Source organism: Balaenoptera ricei, chromosome 7 (genome assembly GCF_028023285.1).
Source record: "Balaenoptera ricei isolate mBalRic1 chromosome 7, mBalRic1.hap2, whole genome shotgun sequence".
Lineage (NCBI taxonomy): Eukaryota > Metazoa > Chordata > Mammalia > Artiodactyla > Balaenopteridae > Balaenoptera > Balaenoptera ricei.
Window position 1 is genome coordinate 39,230,389 of NC_082645.1, and position 21,804 is coordinate 39,252,192.

A 21,804-nucleotide genomic window follows, 5' to 3' on the forward strand; every position below is an offset into this window, starting at 1 on the left:
ATAAGATACAAAAGGCACCCAAGGAAGAAAAGGTTGAAAATTCATGGCATTTGATGTGAAAAGGAACCCAATTTCACCATCAATAGATACAAAAAATACTATTATACATCCTTATGTATGATATTTTAATGTAGCTTAAATGTTTCTACTTTTTTTTTAGGAAGTAGCTTTTTATTTTTCTTTATACAAATACAATTTTTTTAAATTCTGCATCTTTTTTTTTCAAGCCCAAATTTTATTATAAGATTCAGTGAACATAACTCTGTTAAATTGCTAGCACAGTTTCTCACTCTTTCACACACTGTTCTTACAGCTGACAGTGCTCTCCAGACCTCACTTTGAATAGCACTTAGTAGTTAAGTGATCATTTAAAGTTAGGGACGGTACCTAACTTTTGAGCCTTACTTTCTTTATTTGTCCAATGGAACCAGTAATACTTACCCTGGCATTGTCAGAATTAAATGAAATCATTGAAGTGTCTGTCATTGCCTGGCAGATGCTGTATGTCTATTAAATAGTAGTTCATTAATCACCCTCCAATGCCTAGGGAAATTCATAGGAATTTGATTTCTTTTCTTTCCTGCCTTTAGCAAGTCTGTGCATCACAGCCAACTGGAGATCTGGTTTCTTTCAGTCCGACCATGGTGTTTAGAGTCCTTAGGCTTAGCCTGGGAATGTTCATTGTTACTGGCTGGCCTTTGCTTCTGCGCCTTTTCAGTAAACAGCATTCTATCCGGATGGTCTCTCCATAGCAGTACATTAGTGATCATCTCCATTCTAAATGTTTTTACTTTTAGAACATGTTCTTCAACTCATTTTTCCTCACTTGACAGCATGTCTTAGAAATTTTTCCATATCACTGTAGAACTACCTCTTTTAACTGTTGTATTATCTTCCATATTATGAACGTTTTATTATTTACCCATTCCCTAGTTAATAAGCATTAAGGTTGTTTTGTATTTTTCATTCTAATGATCAGTGCTAGTGAATATCATTTTACATAATTCTTTGTGCACATATTTTATTATTTTTCCAAGCATGATAAAGAAGAGGAGCTGCTGTTTCAAAGAATATTCATATCTTAAGTTAATATTGGTGCTGATATATATACCTCCTAAAAGGAGGTAAATGGTCCTTCTACCAGTAGTTTGACACTAGCTGTTACCCCATACTCTTGACCGAACTTGCTATTACCAGTCTTTTAAAAATGTTTACACATCTTAGGAGTGAAAAGTGATGCTTTGTTATTGCTTTATTTTGCATTTTCTGATTACTACTAAGATCGAGCATCTTTTCTTAAGCTTACAGGCCTTTTGGCATTTCCTCTTCTCAGCCTATCCATATTTATGGTCCATTTTTCTTTTGGGCTTTATATCTTTTTTTTATTGATTTTTGGAAGTTACTTATATATTCCAGATACTAATGCTTTAGACTGTTATATGTGTTGCAAATATATTCCCCCTATCAATTGTCTTAACTTTTTTGGTGATTCTTTTGCTGAACCGAAGTTTTAAATTTTGGTGTAGTCAAATTTAACAGTCTTTTTCATTATTGCATTTGCTTTTTGTGTCTCCTTTAGAAGGCTTTCATAAATATAGTTCAGTTAAACATATTATTTTATATTGTCTTACTGCATTTATGCTTTAGCTTGATTTAGTTTTTGTTTTTGACTTAAGTCTTGAATCATCTGGAATGCATTTTTGTAAATTACATGAGTTATGAAAGTAACTCATTTTTTTCCCCAAGTGAGTATACAGTTGTCCCAATGCCATATATTGAACTGGCCATCCCTTTCCTACTGATTTAAAATACCACCTCATAAAAAAAAATAAAATGCCACCTCTATCATCAACTAAATTTGCATATCTATGGGTTTATTTGTGGCCAGTCTCTTCTGTTATACTACTTGCCTATTCTTGTACCAATACTACAACTTTTTAATATGTTTTACTATTTGATAGGCAATTATCCCTTTCTTGTTTTTGTATGTTAGTTTTATACTTAACTACCTTCTAAATACCTTTGTCCTTGGTTCTAATAATTTTCCAGTTTGGGTTCTTTAGGAAAATGATCATGTTGACTTCAGGTACTGACAGTTTTATTTCTTTATTTCTATTAATCATACCTCATTTAATAGTTATATGTCTTACTAAGTATTCAAGACCAAGCCAATTCCACATAAACACCTAAGAAGGGACACATTTTTATCAACTTCTCCAGAAGGTTTTATCCTTCTCTACCTATCCCTCTCCCAAATTTAGTCCTCCGTTCACGCAAGATGGATTGGAGTTTTCTTTCTTTCTTCCTTCCTTCCTTTTTTTTCTTTCTTTATTTTCTTTCTTTCTTTATTTTTTTTTTAATGAACAGTTCTTTAAGCTTGAGTTACTCCAACCAATATATGGGGCTAGGGGAATTAACAAGGTAGAGAAGCGATTCGAAAGTAGAATAGCCCATTATATTAATCTTTTCTGACCTGAAGTCGAATTTTTCTTTCTCCTTTATTTATTTGAGCATTTAATCACTTTGCCTTATAATCTTCAAAAGTCTATGTTTTGTCTCCCCAACATTTTAACTCCTTCCGATCAGACTATTTCTCCTGCCTCATATACTCACAGTTGCTTTCCTCCTCCCCTGATACCTGTACTGCATGTCCTTTAACTTCATATAAACCTGTATTCCAGCTTAGATTCTGTGTTCCATATTTCAGTCACACAAGTGCCATGTCTCAGACTTTATTGCCCCTCTGTCTTTTGCCCACCCCTCTTCAAAACCATGGTCCTATTTTATTTTTGTTTGATTTTCTTACATTTTTTGAAATAATTTCAAACTTACCGAGAAGTTGCAATAGTGCAAAGAACTCTATTCGCACAAATTCAGCAATTAACATTTTGCCATATTTCCTTTATCATTCTCTCTTGCCCCACTCTATGTGAGTGTTTGTGTATATTTTTTAGAATAGTTTGATATTAAATTGCAAAAATCATATAATCTGTTTTGTTTTTGTTTTTTCTGTGCCTATACTCAATAAGCCAGAGGTCCAGCTCTGTCCATACTGCTGTCTTGTCTGAGAAGTCATGTTCTGGTGAATAAGTTCACCTTTTGGATTCTGCCATAAATTCATGATCATTGACCTCAAATTGGCTTTCACCGCTACCTATATATGAGTGACTGTTTTTAAATTTACAAATACAGGGATGTTTGGGGATATCATTTTCTTATGACGTTCTGTATGGAAATTTGATCAGATGATACATTGTGTGTGATTTCATTTCTCTGGAGTCATTGAGATTTCCTTTATGGCCAGCTATTTTTATTTATTTACCAAATATTTACATAACGCTTACTGTGGGTCAGGAGCTAAGTACTTTACAAATCTTCACTTATTCAATTTGCTCAACACTGTGTGGTAGATATTAGTATTATCTTCATTCTGCAGATGAGAAAATTGAAGAACAGAGATGTAACTTACCCTAAGTCACACACCAAGAGGTAGAGTTGAAATTTTACTTTCAGCAGTCTGGGTCCAGAATTCGTGCTCTTAACCACAATTTTTAGGGTTTTCCCCCCAAGATTCTGCTCTTTTCCATCTTGTTCAACCTCACTTTTTAAGAGGCGGGTATTAAAAGTTATGCTTTCAACTTAATTTTCATGGAAACAGTCATTCTCTTTTTATATTTATATTTCATTTGTTTACAAAATATTTTATTAAATTCCTAAATGACACCAGCAAGTGTTATTGACTCAGACAGCTTTGGAAACAACACAGCTGATATTCAAAAGCATATAATTCAGGTGGTAAGAGCAGAAGTAAGCTTTTGCCTGTTTTCAAATGGAAATGCTGTTTTGGGTTTGTTTTTGTAGGTCCTTTTCTTCTCTTGTGTTTCCCACTTAGAGAAGTTCCTTTAGCATTTGTTGTAGAGCTGGTTTGGTGGTGCTGAATTCTCTTAGCTTTTGCTTGTCTGTAAAGCTTTTGATTTCTCCATCAAATCTAAATGAGATCCTTGCCGGGTAGAGTAATCTTGGTTGTAGGTTCTTCCCTTTCATCACTTTAAGTATATCATGCCACTCCCTTCTGGCTTGCAGAGCTTCTGCTGAGAAATCAGCTGTTAACCTTATGGGAGTTCCCTTGTATGTTATTTGTCGTTTTTCCCTTGCTGCCTTCAATAATTTTTCTTTGTGTTTAATTTTTGCCACTTTGATTACTATGTGTCTCGGCATGTTTCTCCTTGGGTTTATTCTGTATGGGACTCTCTGCGCTTCCTGGACTTGGGTGGCTATTTCCTTTCCCATGTTAGGGAAGTTTTCGACTATAATCTCTTCAAATATTTTCTCTGGTCCTTTCTCTCTCTCTTCTCCTTCTGGTACCCCTATAATGCGAATGTTGTTGCGTTTAATGTTGTCCCAGAGGTCTCTTAGGCTGTCTTCCTTTCTTTTCATTCTTTTTTCTTTAGTCTGTTCCGCAGCAGTGAATTCCCCCATTCTGTGTTCCAGGTCACTTATCCGTTCTTCTGCCTCAGTTATTCTGCTATTGATTCCTTCTAGTGTAGTTTTCATTTCAGTTATTGTATTGGTCATCTCTGTTTGTTTGTTCTTTAATTCTTCTAGGTCTTTGTTAATCATTTCTTGCATCTTCTCAATCTTTGCCTCCATTCTTATTCCAAGGTCCTGGATCATCTTCACTATCATTATTCTGAATTCTTTTTCTGGAAGGTTGCCTATCTCCACTTCATTTAGTTGTTTTTCTGGGTTTTTTTCTTGTTCCTTCATCTGGTACATAGCCCTCTGCCTTTTCATCTTCTCTATCTTTCTGTAACTGTGGTTTTTGTTCCACAGGCTGCAGGATTGTAGTTTTTCTTGCTTCTGTTGTCTGCCCTCTGGTGGTTGAGGCTATCAAAGAGGCTTGATGGGAGGCTCTGGTGGTGGGTAGAGCTGACTGTTGCTGTGGCGGTCAGAGCTCAGTAAAACCTTAATCCACTTGACTGTTGATGGGTGGGGCTGGGTTCCCTCCCTGTTGGTTGTTTTGCCTGAGGCAACCCAACACTGGAGCCTACCCGTGCTCTTTGGTGGGGTTAATGGCAGACTCTGGGAGGGCTCACGCCAAGGAGAACTTCCCAGAACCTCTGCTGCCAGTGTCCTTATCCCCACGGTGAAACAGAGCCACCACCCGCCTCTGCAGGAGACCCCCCAACACCAGCAGGTAGGTCTGGTTCAGTCTCCCCCAGGGTCACTGCTCCTTCCCCTGGGTCCCGATGCACACATTACTTTGTGTGTGCCCTCCAAGAGTGGGGTCTCTGTTTCCCCCAGTCCTGTCAAAGTCCTGCAATCAATTCCCACTAGGCTTCCAAGTCTGATTCTCTAGGAATTCCTCCTCCCGTTGCCGGACCCCCAGGTTGGGAAGCCTGACGTGGGGCTCAGAACCTTCACTCCAGTGGGTGGACTTCTGTTGTATAAGTGTTCGCCAGTCTGTGAGTCACCCACCCAGCAGTTATGGGATTTGATTTTACTCTGATTGCGCCCCTCCTACCGTCTCACTGTGGCTTCTCCTCTGTCCTTAGACGTGGGGTATCCTCCTTGGTGAAGTCCAGGGACTTCCTGTCAATGATTGTCCAGCAGCCAGTTGTGATTCTGGTGCTGTCGCAAGAGGGAGTGAGAGCACGTCCTTCTACTCCGCCATCTTGGTTAATCGGAAATGCTGTTTTGATTAATTCAGTGATTTGTTTATGTGGAGGTCAGTTAAGAAACTTTCCTCTGTAGTTCAAATCAGAATATGTTCTTCAAGTAAATAAAGGCAAAGTCACTGAAAAGTTATTTTCCATCTGACAGATGTCATTATCAGAAAATAAGTACATAGGAATGAAATTGCATTTGTAAATTAAGATACTTGTAGACCAGCAATGCTTATGTTAGAAATGTCATGGATCTATGATACCAAAGCTGTTTTTAGCTTCATGTGCATAGAGGTTCATCCTATGCTAGGAAGACTGACATGTTTTTTAAAGCTGTATTTCTGATACTCCCTAGCACAAGTTCTCCACTTCAATCTGGTCAGGCTCTTCCCCCATCCCACGGGTATCTAATCTCAGTAAACATATATAAGACTGAGTTGAAAACATTGAAGTCATCTTTATAAAGTATTTCTTGCTTTTCTAGCTTATGTAGAAACAATAGCATTGGAATGACCAGGAGAACATCTAGCTCAGAGGAGGTTCTTCGGAGTTTTCCAAACGTTGGACACAAATTTACATTTTTAAATTATATTAAGTATTTTAACACAGTCATAAAAATAACATGCCCACTCACATGTGTTATACCAAATTGTAACACATGAACACATCGTGAAGCAAAAATAAACTGTGCTGCTAGTTTATATTTTTATGAACTGCTGACTAAAGCCTTGCCACCAATTTCCCTGTAGATATTTGAACTTCTTATGAGTATGCATTTTTATTTTTAAGTTTTTAGTTGGCCTTTTTTAAAAACTTGAGTCCATTGTTATATCTCCAAGTCAAATTATGCAAGCAAGAGGATAGCCGTGGCATATGTATGCTCCATTAAATAAATACAAATATGACATAGAGTAGTCTTCCTGCCATGTATCCTTATCACTCCTTAACAATTCAGCAATGGCAAATTAAGGTGATAATATTGTATTAACGAAAGTCTTCTTGCTTAATTTAAGTTTTTGGTAGTTCTTACCCATATTTTGTATTCATGATCAGAGACATGAGTAATGATTAGATATAGTCATTCAATTTTGGAAACAGGATTTTCTTTACTTCCCTTCAAGCTTCTAGACCATTTTGATTGCAGCAATTTTAATATTGCCAAAGCCAAATTTGCTATTTTTCAAAAAAGTTGCCATTTACAATAGCTTTTATGTGGTAATCAGAATTGTCTCAATATTATAAAACCAAAACAAAGTACAGAAATAAATTTGTTGATGAAGATTACTTAAATTGCAACTGTCACCTATATCCCTTGGTTTCATATGTTTTATTAATCAAAATAGCCCGTTATTCTTATTGATGGATTTTAATAAGTAATATTATAATTTGGTCTTCCAAAATGAATTATTACCAACAGATCTCTTTTTCTGCTTTTTATAATGGAAGTTCCATTTAGATTTTATTAGACAAAAGAGATCTACAACTAAAATAATTTGAAAACTACTGATCTAGTTCAGTCCATTATTCTTAACAAATTGAAAAATTAAAGCTCAGGTTACATATCTTGCTCAAAGTTATAAGCTAGAAAATTGTAGATACCAAACTTCCTGTTAGTTCACTGTTCTTTCTCTTATGTGTTATCTCATCTCTGAGTTCCTATAGTACATTTAGTTTATGCCATGCCATTTAGCATTTAATGCCATGGTTTGTATACAGGCATTCATTTATTTATTCAACAAGTAATTTTCTGTGTGCCAGATACTCTTTTAGGCACTGGAAATAGTCTCTGAATCCAAAAGTTGAGCTGAAAATAAAATAAGAAAAGTAGATTCTATTCAGCCTTCATTTGATTTTGGTTAAATAAATACACAGCTACAATTAACCGCCTTGTGTATCACTGATTGGTTTTAACATATCATTAAGAACTTTTCTATTTGTGATTATATTTTAGGGGAGTAAACAAAAGTTCTCTAGGTGAGAAAAACAAATAATTCAACTCAAAGCACACGGTTTTCATACCCAGTACCTGATCATGTAAGTATATAAAACAGAATATGGTAAGGGCTCTTACATGCATGTAAGCAATACTGTAGAATGAGATAGTATAACTCTAAGCAGGAGACTGGAAGAGGCTTCATGGAGGAGTTGACCCTGGAATTTAGTTAAAGGACAGAAGATTGCTTTAAGAAAGTGAGAGGAAATCTTTCTGTGCCCAGGGAACAACACGTGCATAGGCATAGAGTTGTGAACAGTTGTGGCATTTCCAAGAAAGATTAATGCATTAGAATACTAGGATGTCTTGAGAGAAGTGGTGAATAAGCATTTTTAGGCATCATTATATGATTGAACAACAGAAGTAATGAAATGTGAGGACTTTTTATATTGTACACCAGGTATTCCTCATGCGTCTACCTGTTTCTATTCCTAAGTTCTTTAAGAACACTGATGGTATTTTGTACTTCCCCATTTATGGTGACAAGTGCAGTGCCATACATGGCAAGGGCTCTGTATATCCTTAGTGATTAATTACACTCATCATTCACTCAACAAATATTTTTGGCTCCAGCATGTGTAAGATTCTATACTTTGTGCTAGGAGAAGTAAAAAAAGTTGCGATACAAAGCCAGCCTTCAAGAAGCTATTGAGCCCAAAGCACAAATTAGTCTGGGATAAACCATAATGGGAAAGAATATTAAAAAAGAATGTCTATATGTGTAAAACTGAGTCACTTTGCTGTACAGCAGAGATTGGCACTACACTGTAAATCAACTATACTTCAATTTTAAAAAGTTTTTTTAATTAACAAGGGTTTTTGTCTGTTATGGTGAATAATACATCCATATGTTCACAGAGCTTATGTTCTTATCAGAGGAGACAGACAATAATAGGATAAATAGTAAAATACAGTATGTTAGATAGTGATGAATACTAAGAAGAAAAGTAAAGTAGGAAAAGAGGGAAATTAATTATCAGACAGGAAAAGGGAAGGTAAAATTATCTAATTTCTCTTGCCTCAGTTTCCTCAACTCTAGAAAAGAAAAAGTAGTAGTACTTACTTACAGGGCTGTGACAAGGCTAAGTGAGTTAACATGTGTATGTATAAAGTCCCAGAAGATGGTAGGATGTCAGCCAGTATTATTTATACATTTGGCCAGAATAACTTTAGCACAACAGTCATCTTATTTTCATCACTTATGGACTTCTTTTATTTTAAGATATACTTTTATTAAAGGATATACTTCCAAACAGTTCTGAACTACTTTATCTATAGAGGAAGGCTCCCTCATCCATATCTTGTTTGTTTTACCTTCTGCTTCCAATGCGGTCACAGCTAATATCACTTTCTTAACTGAAGTGAATCATCATTCTTTCATAGTATTTCTTCTACAGAACAATATTTGCTTATCTAGATGTCAGGGCATCATTTTCTATTTAAGGCATCAGGCAGACATCCATATCTTCGTGTGGAAAATATTCATTAATGCCTCATCACTTATCACATCTCAAGGTTAACAGGTCTAACAAAATGAGACCTTTATGCTTGCTTACCAGCTAAAAATGAGTACCATATTGGGATTATTATTGCCAGATAAATATAGAATCTTCAATATTAATCTTTTGGAACTAAGATCATTTGCATGGATTAGGTAAAGTTTCAGGTCTCCTACTAACCTTTCTTTGCCTGTGTAACCTCTGCACATCCTTAGATGTATCCTGCTTCCCCCTTTCTCTGATCCCTGAAAACTAGACTAGCTCTTTCTTTGTGTTCATTTAGTGCTCCGTACTTAGCCCTAGCACAGCTGGTGTCACTCAGTGTTGTAATTAATTACCTGTTTACCTGACTGCCCAACTCCCTACCCTCCACCTCTCAGACAGTAAGCTCCTTGAGCTAGGGGGACGATGTTCTCTTTATGTCTGGGCCCCGAGTATCTGTTACAGTGCTTCACATGTAGTTGATTCCCAATAAACTTAAAACATTAAATATAATGCCAGGAGTACCTTTAGTATTATCAGGATTATAGAAACGTAGTTATTTAACCTTGGTCCCACATCCCTTAGTTATTTCTTTGTCTCTCTTGGCTGCTTTCTGAGGAATAGCAGTGCTCAAGCATGCTGCTACACCCTGTCCTACACAGTCCCCTGTCTTGCTTTGGCCCAAAATCAAAAAGAAAAAGAAAAAGTAGGCCAGATATCTGGAAAGACCTCAAAGGTAGAGGAGCACCCTCTGGAGTACTATGGTCCAGGATGTGATCCCTACTCTAACAATTTTAAAAAATTGACTTCGCCATTCCTCTCAAGGGTGATGGGCCTCTAGGGTCTGATACAGACCATCTATATATATATATATATATATATATATATATATATATTTTAACATCTTTATTGGAGTATAATTGCTTCACAATGGTGTGTTAGTTTCTGCTTTATAACAAAGTGAATCAGCTATACATATACATATATCCCCATATCTCCTCCCTCTTGCGTCTCCCTCTCATCCTCCCTATCCCACCCCTCTAGGTGATCACAAAGCACCAAGCTGATCTCCCTGTGCTATGCAACTGCTTCCCACTAGCTATCTGTTTTACATTTGGTAGTGTATATATGTCCATGCCAGTCTCTCACTTCATCCCAGCTTACCCTTCCCTCTCCCCGTGTCCTCAAGTCCATTCTCTACGTCAGCGTCTTTATTCCTGTACTGCCCCTAGGTTCTTCAGAACTTTTTTTTTTTTTTTAGATTCCATATATATGTGTTAGCGTATGATATTTGTTTTTCTCTCTCTGACTTACTTCACTCTGTATGACAGTCTCTAGGTCCATCCACCTCACTACAAATAACTCAATTTCGTTTCTTTTTATGGCTGAGTAATATTCCATTGCATATATGTGCCACATCTTCTTTATCCATTCATCTGTCGATGGACACTTAAGTTGCTTCTATGTCTTGGCTACTGTAAATAGTGCTGCAGTGAACATTGTGGTACATGACTCTTTTTGAATTATGGTTTTCTCAGGGTATATGCCCAGTAGTGGGATTGCTGGGTCGTATGGCAGTTCTATTTTTAGTTTTTTAAGGAACCTCCATACTGTTCTCCATAGTGGCTGTATCAATTTACATTCCCACCAACAGTGCAAGAGGGTTCTCTTTTCTCCACACCCTCTACAGCATTTATTGTTTGTAGATTTTTTGATGATGACCATTCTGACTGGTGTGAGGTGATACCTCATTGTAGTTTTGATTTGCATTTCTCTAATGATTAGCAATGTTGAGCATCGTTTCATGTGTTTGTTGGCAATCTGTATATCTTCTTTGGAGAAATGTCTGTTTAGGTCTTCTGCCCATTTTTGGATTGGGTTGTTTGTTTTCTTGATATTGAGCTGCATTAGCTGCTTGTAAATTTTGGATATTAATCCTTTGTCAGTTGCTTCATTTGCAAATATTTTCTCCCATTCTGAGGGTTGTCTTTTCGTCTTGTTTATGGTTTCCTTAGCTGTGCAAAAGCTTTGAAGTTTCATTAGGTCCCATTTGTTTATTTTTGTTTTTATTTCCATTTCTATAGGAGGTGGGTCAAAAAGGATCTTGCTGTGATTTATGTCATGGAGTGTTCTGCCTGTGTTTTCCTCTAAGAGTTTTATAGTGTCTAGCCTTACATTTAGGTGTTTAATCCATTTTGAGTTTATTTTTGTGTATGGCATTAGGGAGTGTTCTAATTTCATTCTTTTACACGTAGCTGTCCAGTTTTCCCAGCACCACTTATTGAAGAGACTGTCTTTTCTCCATTGTATATCCTTGCCTCCTTTGTCATAGATTAGTTGACCATATGTGCATGGGTTTATCTCTGGGCTTTCGATCCTGTTCCATTGATCTATATTTCTGTTTTTGTGCCAGTACCATACTGTCTTGATTATGGTAGCTTTGTAATATAGTCCAAAATCAGGGAGCCTGATTCCTCCAGTTCCGTTTTTCTTTCTCAAGATTGTTTTGGCTATTCAGGGTCTTTCGTGTTTCCATACAAATTGTGAAATTTTTTGTTCTAGTTCTGTGAAAAATGCCATTGTTAGTTTGATAGGGATTGCACTGAATCTGTAAATTGCTTTGGGTAGTATAGTCATTTTCACAATGTTGATTCGATATTTGCAAGAATTTAATTTATAAACCCGGTGACCTGTTTGTTGGTTTGTTTTCATTGATTGAAATACCTGTATCTGATATCTAAGTCACTAACTTAATGATATCAAAGCCCCTATGAAATCCATCAGATAATTAGAGGGTTGTTCAATGCCTGTGGAAGCAGAACAAAATGAGTTAAACTGCACCAAGGATTATTTTACCCACGCTGAGGAGCAACCTTGTCCTTGTCTCCCTGATGGCTAGGAGAAAATTAAGTAAGGGGTAATAAGGTCTCAAGTATACTTTTGAAAGTCCTTATAAATTTTTTCCTTATTTGCTAAAAGGAAGCAGTTTTAAAAGTCAGGGGAAGATGTCTTTTTGTAACTCAATAATGATAATGTACAATTTGGTTGCATAATTCTTTGATCTCAACATTAAGTTCCTGAAATAATGATAATGTGGTATTGCTGACAATGGTGCTAAGAAAGAAGGAAAGATAGAGAATTAAAGTTGGATGAGCATTCTGTGTACCCTCTGACTTCTCTAATTCAACGATCACCAGAGTCTCAGGGTCAAATCAATTTCATTAAGAAGGTTGACTATGTGTGCTTGTGGTTTTAGCTGGCTTACCGGCTGGTATTCCTTCATATACTAACAATGCGTGAAGATCCACTACAGAGTAGAGAGTTCATCCTCTACCCTTGTGAAGAAACAATGAAGTGTAGGTAAATGGTCATTAAAAGAAATAAGTTGTACCTCTTGTCAAGGTCTACAGTCTGTCCTTCAAGCCTTACCTCAAGGTCCTTTCTATTCCAGAAGGTTGGAAACCCAAGTGCCTACAGAGGCCAGGCTGGTGGGAATGAAGCAGGAAGCCACTGCAGTGTACTGGAGAGCCAAGTCCTTTCTGAAGGAGCAGCCACTGCTCCGTTCCAGATAATTGTTGCAAGGCAGGAATGCTGACCTAGTGTTACCACATTGTCCAGTTTCTCAGGTAAAGCAGGAAATGCAAATTTTCATGTGACGTCTTTTGATTTAAATATTGTCAACTAATTCACTTGTATTATTATTCTCAAACTGTGCGCCTGCCAGATACTTCCACAGGTGGGATTTGGCCCAGAGCCCTCGTGTTTGTAACTTGGTTTTATATTTTGCTTACCTATTTGTTAAATTGCAGACTTTATTTTCTACAGGTTTTACTTTTCTTCAGCATGTTCTCTAAAATATTCTATGCCTGGTTTTGTGCTATTGAAACTACCTTCCTCTCCAACCTGAACATTTTGTGCATAAGTTTTCTTTGGCTGCTACATTTTCTCTGCCACCATCAGCATTCCACTGAGCAGTCAAATGCTAGATGGAGTCTCCTTGAGACACTTTTCTTATGCCACCACTAAACATCTACAGGTATTACTACTTACTCATTTCCTTCCTGATGTGTAAGCTAAATAAACACAGTAAAAGATCATGGGACTTAGAGATTGTATGCTTTGGGCTCCCCCTTCTACAACTTACACAGAGACTGTCTTCTTTCTCTTGCATCTTGAGAACCTTATCAGATAATTAATTAGACTATGGATATCCTTTACATTTAATTATGTTTGGTGGAGATGTTGATTAGACTTAAGTGTTCCTAGATATTTATACATATAAAGAGACAATGTATTTGTTTCTTCAATGACTGAGGAATCTTCCTATTTTTACTTTGAGTAACTTGATGGTCAGTGTTACAGGGGGTGGGTGGGGACCATTACCTCTATGTGGAACTAATTACTCCAGGTAGGAATTTGGCATCCATTGCCAGGTGAATTGAAGAATGCTAAAACCTTTTTTAAGTAAAAGAGTACATAAACATTAGTTGTTTCAATATGTTGTACAACCCCCAGATGGACAAAAATCACAATTGTTTCATTCTTAGTACAGTTTTGATTTTAAAAAATTGATATACATTCTTTTTTTAACAATGATTTGACCTATTGAGCTACCTTGAGTAGCCAAAATACTAGTAATTCACAGATAAAATGTGAAAATAACCCCTTAAACTTGCTTAATGCACTCTTTAAAAGATTATGTAAATGTAAGCAAGTATTTTTTATAAATAATCTTTATGAGAAATTTTACTATACCATAGAAAAGCAACAATAGCCAACTATGTTGATGCCAAATATACAGAAATATATCATAAATAAATTTTCCCTAAGAGTTATAGTGAGTTTATTAATTAGTTTATAAATGTTCTGGTGTGACCTGTTACTATACTTTAAAACAGTTCTCTGATTTTTTTTTTAAAGAATATGTATTTGGGAGCTGTGATTGTTCACTTTTTGGCTTTTAAGAAAGTAAAATGCATCATAAGCATTTTCTACATGTGCATACAAACCCTCACTTTCCTTCTATATTTTTAAAGGCACAAGGGAAGCTGTAACTTGAAGTTAGCTGCCTCAATTGCTTTTTCTTTGTAGTCATGTAGAATGGTGAGGGCAAAGAAAAAGCTCAGGTATGTGTAGTAATGCATGTGAATTCCTGAATATTATAAGGGGAAGTTATAAAGAGAAGTAAATTTAGACCTGGAAAGCCAAATAATGACTGGAGAAACCAGGGAAGGCCTCTCTGAGGAAGTGACATGTAAACTGAGATAAACAGAAGTTGGTTTAATGAAAAACATGGGGATGGCAGATGACATTGCAAGCAGAAAAGTAAGGGTGACAGCCTGAGGCATTTTAGAACCAATCAAAGGGATAGCCTTAATTTTTCTTTCTACTATTTAGGTCAGTCAGGTTAATGTGGTATTCTTCCTGACTCTCCCTATCTTTCTCTCCACTTAGCTAAAACAGAAAGAGAAATAATAGCATAATACTAGGCACAAAGCTTGTGACTGTTTCCAATAAAAATCTTCCCTAATGCTTTTAAGTATTGGGGAAACATTAATTAGCTGTTCTATGGATATAACATTTAACTTTTTTGGAAATAATAGTTTTCCTAATTACAGATCCAACACATTTTTATTATAAAAAATTTTTTGAAAATATAGAAAAACAATGAAGAAAATAAAAGTCACTCATGTTCCTGCTATCCAGGGACAAGCACGGGGAAGATAGTGCTGTTCTATTCCTATATCTACATAAATAGTAGCATTTTTGTAAATGAAGATTTATAACTATACATGCAACTTTGTCATGTGTTTTTTCACCTGACAATGTCATGGACCTTTTCAATAACATGATTTTAATAGCTATGTATAAATAATAACAACTTAGATATTTATTATGTGTTAGGTACTAGTTTAAGACTTTTAACTTATTGTATCCCCACAACAGAACAGTTCTATAAAATCTCCATTTTATAAGGAAAGAAATTTTTTTTTTTTTTTTTTTTATTTGGCTGTGTTGGGTCTTCGTTTCTGTGCAAGGGCTTTCTCTAGTTGCGGCAAGCAGGGGCCACTCTTCATCGCGGTGCGCGGGCCTCTCACCGTCGCGGCCTCTCTTGTTGCAGAGCACAGGCTCCAGATGCGCAGGCTCAGTAGTTGTGGCTCACGGGCCTAGTAGCTCCACGGCATGTGGGATCTTCCCAGACCAGGGCTCGAACCCGTGTCCCCTGCATTGGCAGGCAGATTCTCAACCACTGCGCCACCAGGGAAGCCCCTATAAGGAAAGAAATTCTTTCAAACTTTTCCAAGGTCACAAGCTATTAAAATGTACAGCTACATAGCATCTCAATACTGTACTTAATTTAAATGAAACCCTATTTTAGACTTCTAGATCATTTCCAGTATAGTGTTTGGCTATTTGAAATAATACTCGTGATTCTGTGGGTTGGAAGTCTAGGCTGGGCTTAACTGGGACAGCTCATGCCTGTTCCACATGGTGCTGGCTGGGCTCAGTTACATGTCTGGGGCTTCAGCTGGACCAGCTGGACCAGCTGGACTTTTCTCTCTCCACAGAGTAATAAATCCCAATTCCTGACGGAAGGAACTACAAAATATTTGTGGTCAATTGCAGTCTACTGCATTCAGCACTTAGTTCTCCAAAGGCTTCCATGGGCCGAGAATGTGTAAGTTGCTGAACGTTGGTAACATGAAATGGCCTGTGTAAGTAATCCTCCTGACCATAGATGAGCATAGGTCAGGATGCTTGTTACCTTGACTCTGAGGACTGGCCTCATTCTCAGGAGCCTATCCCTATACCTTCAGAGTTCGTGAAAAAATGTAACCTTCCACGTGAATGTGATCCTCATGCACAGTTTTTGAATGTTTACACTCTTCTGCCCTGAAAGGGCAAGGACGTTTGAAACTAGAGAGTTTTAGTGATCAGAGCAGGAAAGATGTGCTTGTGGTATCCTGATACAACTGTATAAAACAGGTGTAAATGTACTGGGGTACTTTGGGGTGAGTAAGTAGAGCCTGGCAGAGGCATTAGGTCTCTTACAAAAGATGTATCTGAGAGGCATGTTTTGGAAGAGGTGGCTGCACAGTGAATATAAGAACCAAATGAAAATAATAACCAGAGTTAAAATGAGGCTACTTTTTGGAAGGTTTTTTTTTTTTTAAATGAAAGAAGATATAACTGTAAGATAAGTGTGCTCATAAATAAAAATGCATAGCTTGAGTAAATAGGTGAAAGGTGAAACAGATGGAAAGGTTGGATGGGAAGGCTGGCTAAGTACTTTTAAGGAACTGTTTAAATAATTGACATGAGGATGAAAGATCACTGAAAAGGGAAATGTCATTCAGGGTTACCCTAACAAGCATAATTTAACTTAATAATGATGGAAAGATGATGAGTATATCCATTCATTACCCAATCAAATGATAACGTTGTAGCCACTCAGACATTACTCTTCAAAATGCTAATGCTTATGTTATTTCTTAATCCAATTATACCTGTTGTTGCGTGTACATATTGTTTTGGAATTTAAGTATAGAGGTAGGTTTTATGTGAGCCTTTTTTCTCAATTGGAGAACATGAGGCATTCACCCTTGCAAATGTCAGAATGGAGGAGACTTCTTTTCTTTATTTTTTTAAATTTTTTTATTGAAGTATATAGTTGATTTACTGGAGGAGACTTCTTAACTTTGAATATTTCATGAGTTAAGTTTATAATCATTGTATAAGAAGTGCAAATGAGAATTTGTACTTATATAACATTAAATATTGGTGTTTTACCTAATTTACATCGTCTCACCTTGGTAAATCAATAGCTCATTCAGGATTCATTCTCTCCTACTGTGTATCCAAGTAACGGCCCTGAGCACAAGATTAATGCGTGATGTCATTATAAACATTTTAATAGAATTTACTCATAATATCACATGACTTAAAAATCAGTTCATTATTTTTACCATTAATCAAGTTTGTGTGACATTATTCAGAAGGATGTATGATGTTTGATGTTATTCAGAAAGATTTATGAAGATTACCTACTTATTTTCATGATGTCATATTCTCTGATATTTAGTCTGCATGGTGTTTTGGGTGTAACTTTTAAAATATACACTTATCACTGCATAAGATAGTGAATTTATTCTTAGGTTGACAAGAATGTCAGTAAAGCAGATAGAGAAAAAAGGTCTATTGCATTAATTATCATCCTGTTGAAATACAAGTTTCATTTTTATATGGTTGCATTCATCTATTTTAGTGGTTCCATTATTAATCCAATTAAAGTATGTATATAAACCATTTAAATAAAACTCCAATGCACTTTACAAATAAAGTATAAAGTTAGCATATTGTTTTTTTTAGAAGCCCTATCATACTTTTGCTACACAGAAGTTATTACTCAGAGATTTTGAGGTCATTAGGGGCAAATCTAGAGCAAAAAAAATCCTTTGTATTTTTTGTCAACATGCATAGTCACCGGCTTCTATTGACTTCTTTTAAAAACTGTTCTTTCATTTTAGACGCCTGTGTTGCTAAAACTTTACAGGCCTACGTGGTAAAAATCAAAATATAAAACTGTATTGGCTAACTAGAATGTAGCCATTGTAGTAACTTGTAACTAGTCTTCATCAAGTATTTAAGCACCTCCTGTAGGCCAGGGGTACTACACCAGGAAGTGGGACTATTGGAGGAACCTAGAGAAACAAGTCCCTGCTGTGAGGAGTTTACATTCCTGTAGGGAGAGATAGGCAATAAACAAACAAAAAATGATAAGAAAAAAATCGGGTAATAAGAGGTATCAGTGAATTAACAAAGTTTCAGAGAATACCTAGGATTTACAGTGTAGTCTCCTTGAGGAGGTGACATCTAATTTGAATTCTGAATGAAGCCAATGCAAAGAAGTGAATCAGGTCACTAAAATTCAATTCACCAAAAGTCAGCTCTCATAGACTAATTTGCATATTGAAAGGTGGTTGGAAAATGAAATTGTTGGTAGAATGGTGGCAGATATTCTCAGAACGCATACACACACACACACACACACACACACGCACACCCCTTTGTGAATTTTGTTATTGCTACCAGAAATGTTTGTGAAATAAATTTAAATTATGTTCTAAGTATAAGATCTATCCCTGATCCTTAGTATTAGTGAGATGGAGGTGCCTTTCCTATTACAATATCTCTTCTGTTTTAACCTGTGTCTACTGGGCTTGAACCAAGCCATATAAACAGGGTGGGTCATAATGAAATCTTTGGGGAAGGGGTGAAGGGAAAATGTTGTGGATATGTAGTTTTTATGTTAAATTTGGAAAAGAGGAGAAACTGGTGTTTTCATCATAAAACTATAAAAATAAAACTTGACTAAATCTTGAATGATTGGTCTATATAGAAGATAAAGTTATCAGAATCTTGGAGGCAAATAGAATAGATTTTAATATTCAGCAAAAGAGGGCATGCATGGATTTCAAAAGTTTGAGAAGCATGTCCTGAAATGTTTTCCTAAAACTACCCTCTTGGCGCTTTAGGAAATTTATCAAAGGCCCTAAAATTATGCAATTCTATTTTAGCAAATACTTCTAAGTGAATTATCAAAATGGCCATAGATTTATATACAGAGATATTTACCTCAGATTTATTTGTAATTGTGAAAATTTAGGAGAAAAATCTATGTCCACAAAAAGGAAGTAAGTAAGTAAATTATAAACCTCTGTCCAAGAAAATTCTAAGCAATTAAAAGTCATATTTTGGAAAAATATTTAATGCCATAGTAAAATGCTCAAGGTGAAAATAAAGTATAAAATGGTAATAATTCAATATTTAAAGGAAAGAAGGCACTATTATACATAGGAAAAAAATGGAATTAGTGTAGCTACTTTAGAGAGCAATTTGGCAGTGCCTCTAAAGTTTAAATGTGCAGACCCTACAACCCAACATTAATATGATTGATATACCAATAGATGAATAATTGTAAAGTCATATGTTAGAATACCATTCAAATGTTTAAAATTAACAAATTGGATCTATATATCTGCAACAGAGATAGATCTATGTATCTCAACAGAGATAGCACTCAAAGCAATGTTGAATTTTAAAAAGCAAGTTGCAGAATGATATATATGTATAATAGTATTTATGTAAAAACTTTAAAATACATATAACAAAACCAAATATTGTTTACATATATACATAAGGAATAAACATAAAAACATAGCCTCGGGCTTCCCTGGTGGCGCAGTTGTTAAGAATCCGCCTGTCAATGCAGGGGACATGGGTTCGAGCCCTGGTCCGGGAAGATCCCACATGCCACGCAGCAGCTAAGCCCATGCGCCACAACTACTGAACCTGCGCTCTAGAGCCTGCGAGCCACAGCTACTGAGCTCGCATGCTGCAACTGCTAAAGCCCGCATGCCTAGAGCCCGTGCTCCGCAACAAGAGAAGCCACCGCAATGAGAAGCCCGCGCACCGCAAGGAAGAGTAGCCCCCACTCGCCGCAACTAGAGAAAGCCCGCACGTGGCACCGAAGACCCAACGCAGCCAAAAATAAATAAATAAAATAAATAAATTTATTTTAAAAAAAAAAACATAGCCTGGAAAGATACAGACCAAAATAAGGATGTTAGTTGCCTTTAAGCCAGAGGGGAGGTAAATAGGATGAAAAAGAGAAATTGGATGGGGGTGAGGGGTAGTATTTAACTTCATCTGTAATATTTTTAAAGTGTTTTATTTTTTAAAATAAGCAAAAGTGACAGAATGCTTACATTGTGAATTTGGAGTAGTGGTTCATTGTTTATTAGATTAAATTCTTTTTTTTAATGTGTGCTTTTAAATATTTCCAAAAACAATGACTGAAAGAAAGTCACCCGTGTTTGCAGTGGTTATGATTCAACAGTGAGATTACAGTTCAATTTTAATTTTTATCTCAAACATCTCTGAATTTTCCAAATTTACAAAATGAATGTTGAGGAAATCAATGCCACTTAGAGATAGATAGATGATAACTATATAGTTACTGGACCTCAGCTGCATGAGGGGTTCCTAAGGCCCTTACAGCTGAGCTGCCTCTAGAACGGTGAAGTATCAGCCAAAAAAAGGATGACCCTCCCAGGAACAAAAGGAAGTAGCGGCCTGGCTGCCTGCATGGTGTAGAAATGTAAAACCAGTCATGTCCAGGGAGGGAAAGCAGGGGCATTAGTCTAAGCCAGTGGGTCTCAAGCTTGAGCATGCATTAGAATCATCTAGAGCGCTTGTTAAAAAACAGACTGCCCCCAGAGTTTCTAATTTAGAAAGTATGGGGTCAGTCCTGTGAATTGTATTTCTGACATGTTCCCAAATGTTAGTAACAATAATGATGCTTGTCGCAGGACCATGCTTTGAGAACTGCTGGTAAGCAAAACCCAGCCGTCAGATATTTGTATTTTTGATTATTGAAATATGAGGGAGACATGTGGCAGAAATGAATCCAATGTTATTACCTGGCAGATCTACAAATTACTTAATGGAGTGAGCCAGTCAGTCTTGGGGAAGTTGGAGTCACACGCAAGAGCAGGCAGACAAAAAAGAAAGAAATAGGCGTCAAAAGGTCAGAAAGCTTGAAAGTGAGAAAGATGAGAGCTGGTCCAATCTAAAGACCACGGATCACGGAAAAGATTTCTTTAGTAAAAAGCAAGGTAATAAAATGAGCATGAAAAAGGACTGTAAAAAAAAAAGTTTTTCTCATCGGGGTCTGTTGCTATTTGGCCAAACTGGGAGTCCAGGATCACACAAAATTCTTATCTCTGTCACATCTTTCACTAGCACCGGGAACTCCACTAGGCTAGAAACTTCTTGAGGACAGGAACTGTCCCTTCCTTGCTCTCTCCATCCTTTCTCGTCCCACTCCCTGCCTCTTTCCTTTCTGTTCTTCCCCACTCAGCAGCTTTTTTTTTTTTTTTTTTTTTTTTGCCACACCACCTGCAGGATCTTACTTCCCTGACCAGGGATTGAACTCTCACCCCCTGCAGTGGAAGTGCAGAGTCTTAACCACTGGACCGCCAGGGAAGTCCCTCAGCACCTCTTTAGTGCCAAACACAAATATTTCCTGGGGCTTTGGATAAACTGGTGTCTTACCGTCTTTGTAATCCAGCACATAGCATAGTGCCTCGTACATAATAGCCACTCATTAACTGTTAAATGAAACATGAATAAAACACATATGTGATCAGCAGGGGTCGGTGAATGGGAGACAGAAATAGGAAGCTGTGCCTGCAAGCAGGTCATTTCTTTGAGAGGCATAGACCCAGTGGAGTGGGCCCAGAAATGCAAATTAGCACCTTGAGTCACCACTGAGAATGTACTACTTGGCTCTATCCTTTACACCCCACATTTTTCCCAATAAATTTTTGCTGCTTTTCCCATTGCCTGCCAGTGCTTCCCACACCCATCCCCACGGTTCCTGACTTTCAGCTATATTAGTATTTGCTTCATTACAACACCTTTAATCTGCCTCAGAGCCAAGGCTGCAATAAGGTGTATGCCTGAATCATGATGCCTTTTACTATAAAGCATTCTCTTGCTTTCCCAATGAAGAGATCTGAAAATAGATTTGGGGCCAACTTAAATATGTAGACTTTTAAGAATGCAGATTGAGTAGTTTTGTGTATACTTACACTATGTG

The 21,804-nt window shown here is 36.7% G+C and overlaps 1 protein-coding gene across 15 annotated transcripts in view; it reads left to right on the plus strand.

The window, feature by feature from the left end:
• The window catches only part of MBD5 (methyl-CpG binding domain protein 5), a 413,153-nt gene that overhangs the window by 335,291 nt on the left and 56,058 nt on the right, over positions 1–21,804 (plus strand). For 12 of the 15 annotated variants that reach the window (XM_059927806.1, XM_059927809.1, XM_059927808.1 and 9 more), the window contains one exon: positions 12,592–12,766. The exons of 1 other annotated variant lie outside the window; for it this stretch is intronic. The gene's annotated coding sequence lies outside the window, so the exon portion shown is untranslated. Of the gene's footprint in view, positions 1–7,617; positions 7,701–12,591; positions 12,767–21,804 lie in introns of all 15 variants that reach the window. 2 more of the 15 variants (XM_059927804.1, XM_059927807.1) reach the window with 2 other exon arrangements.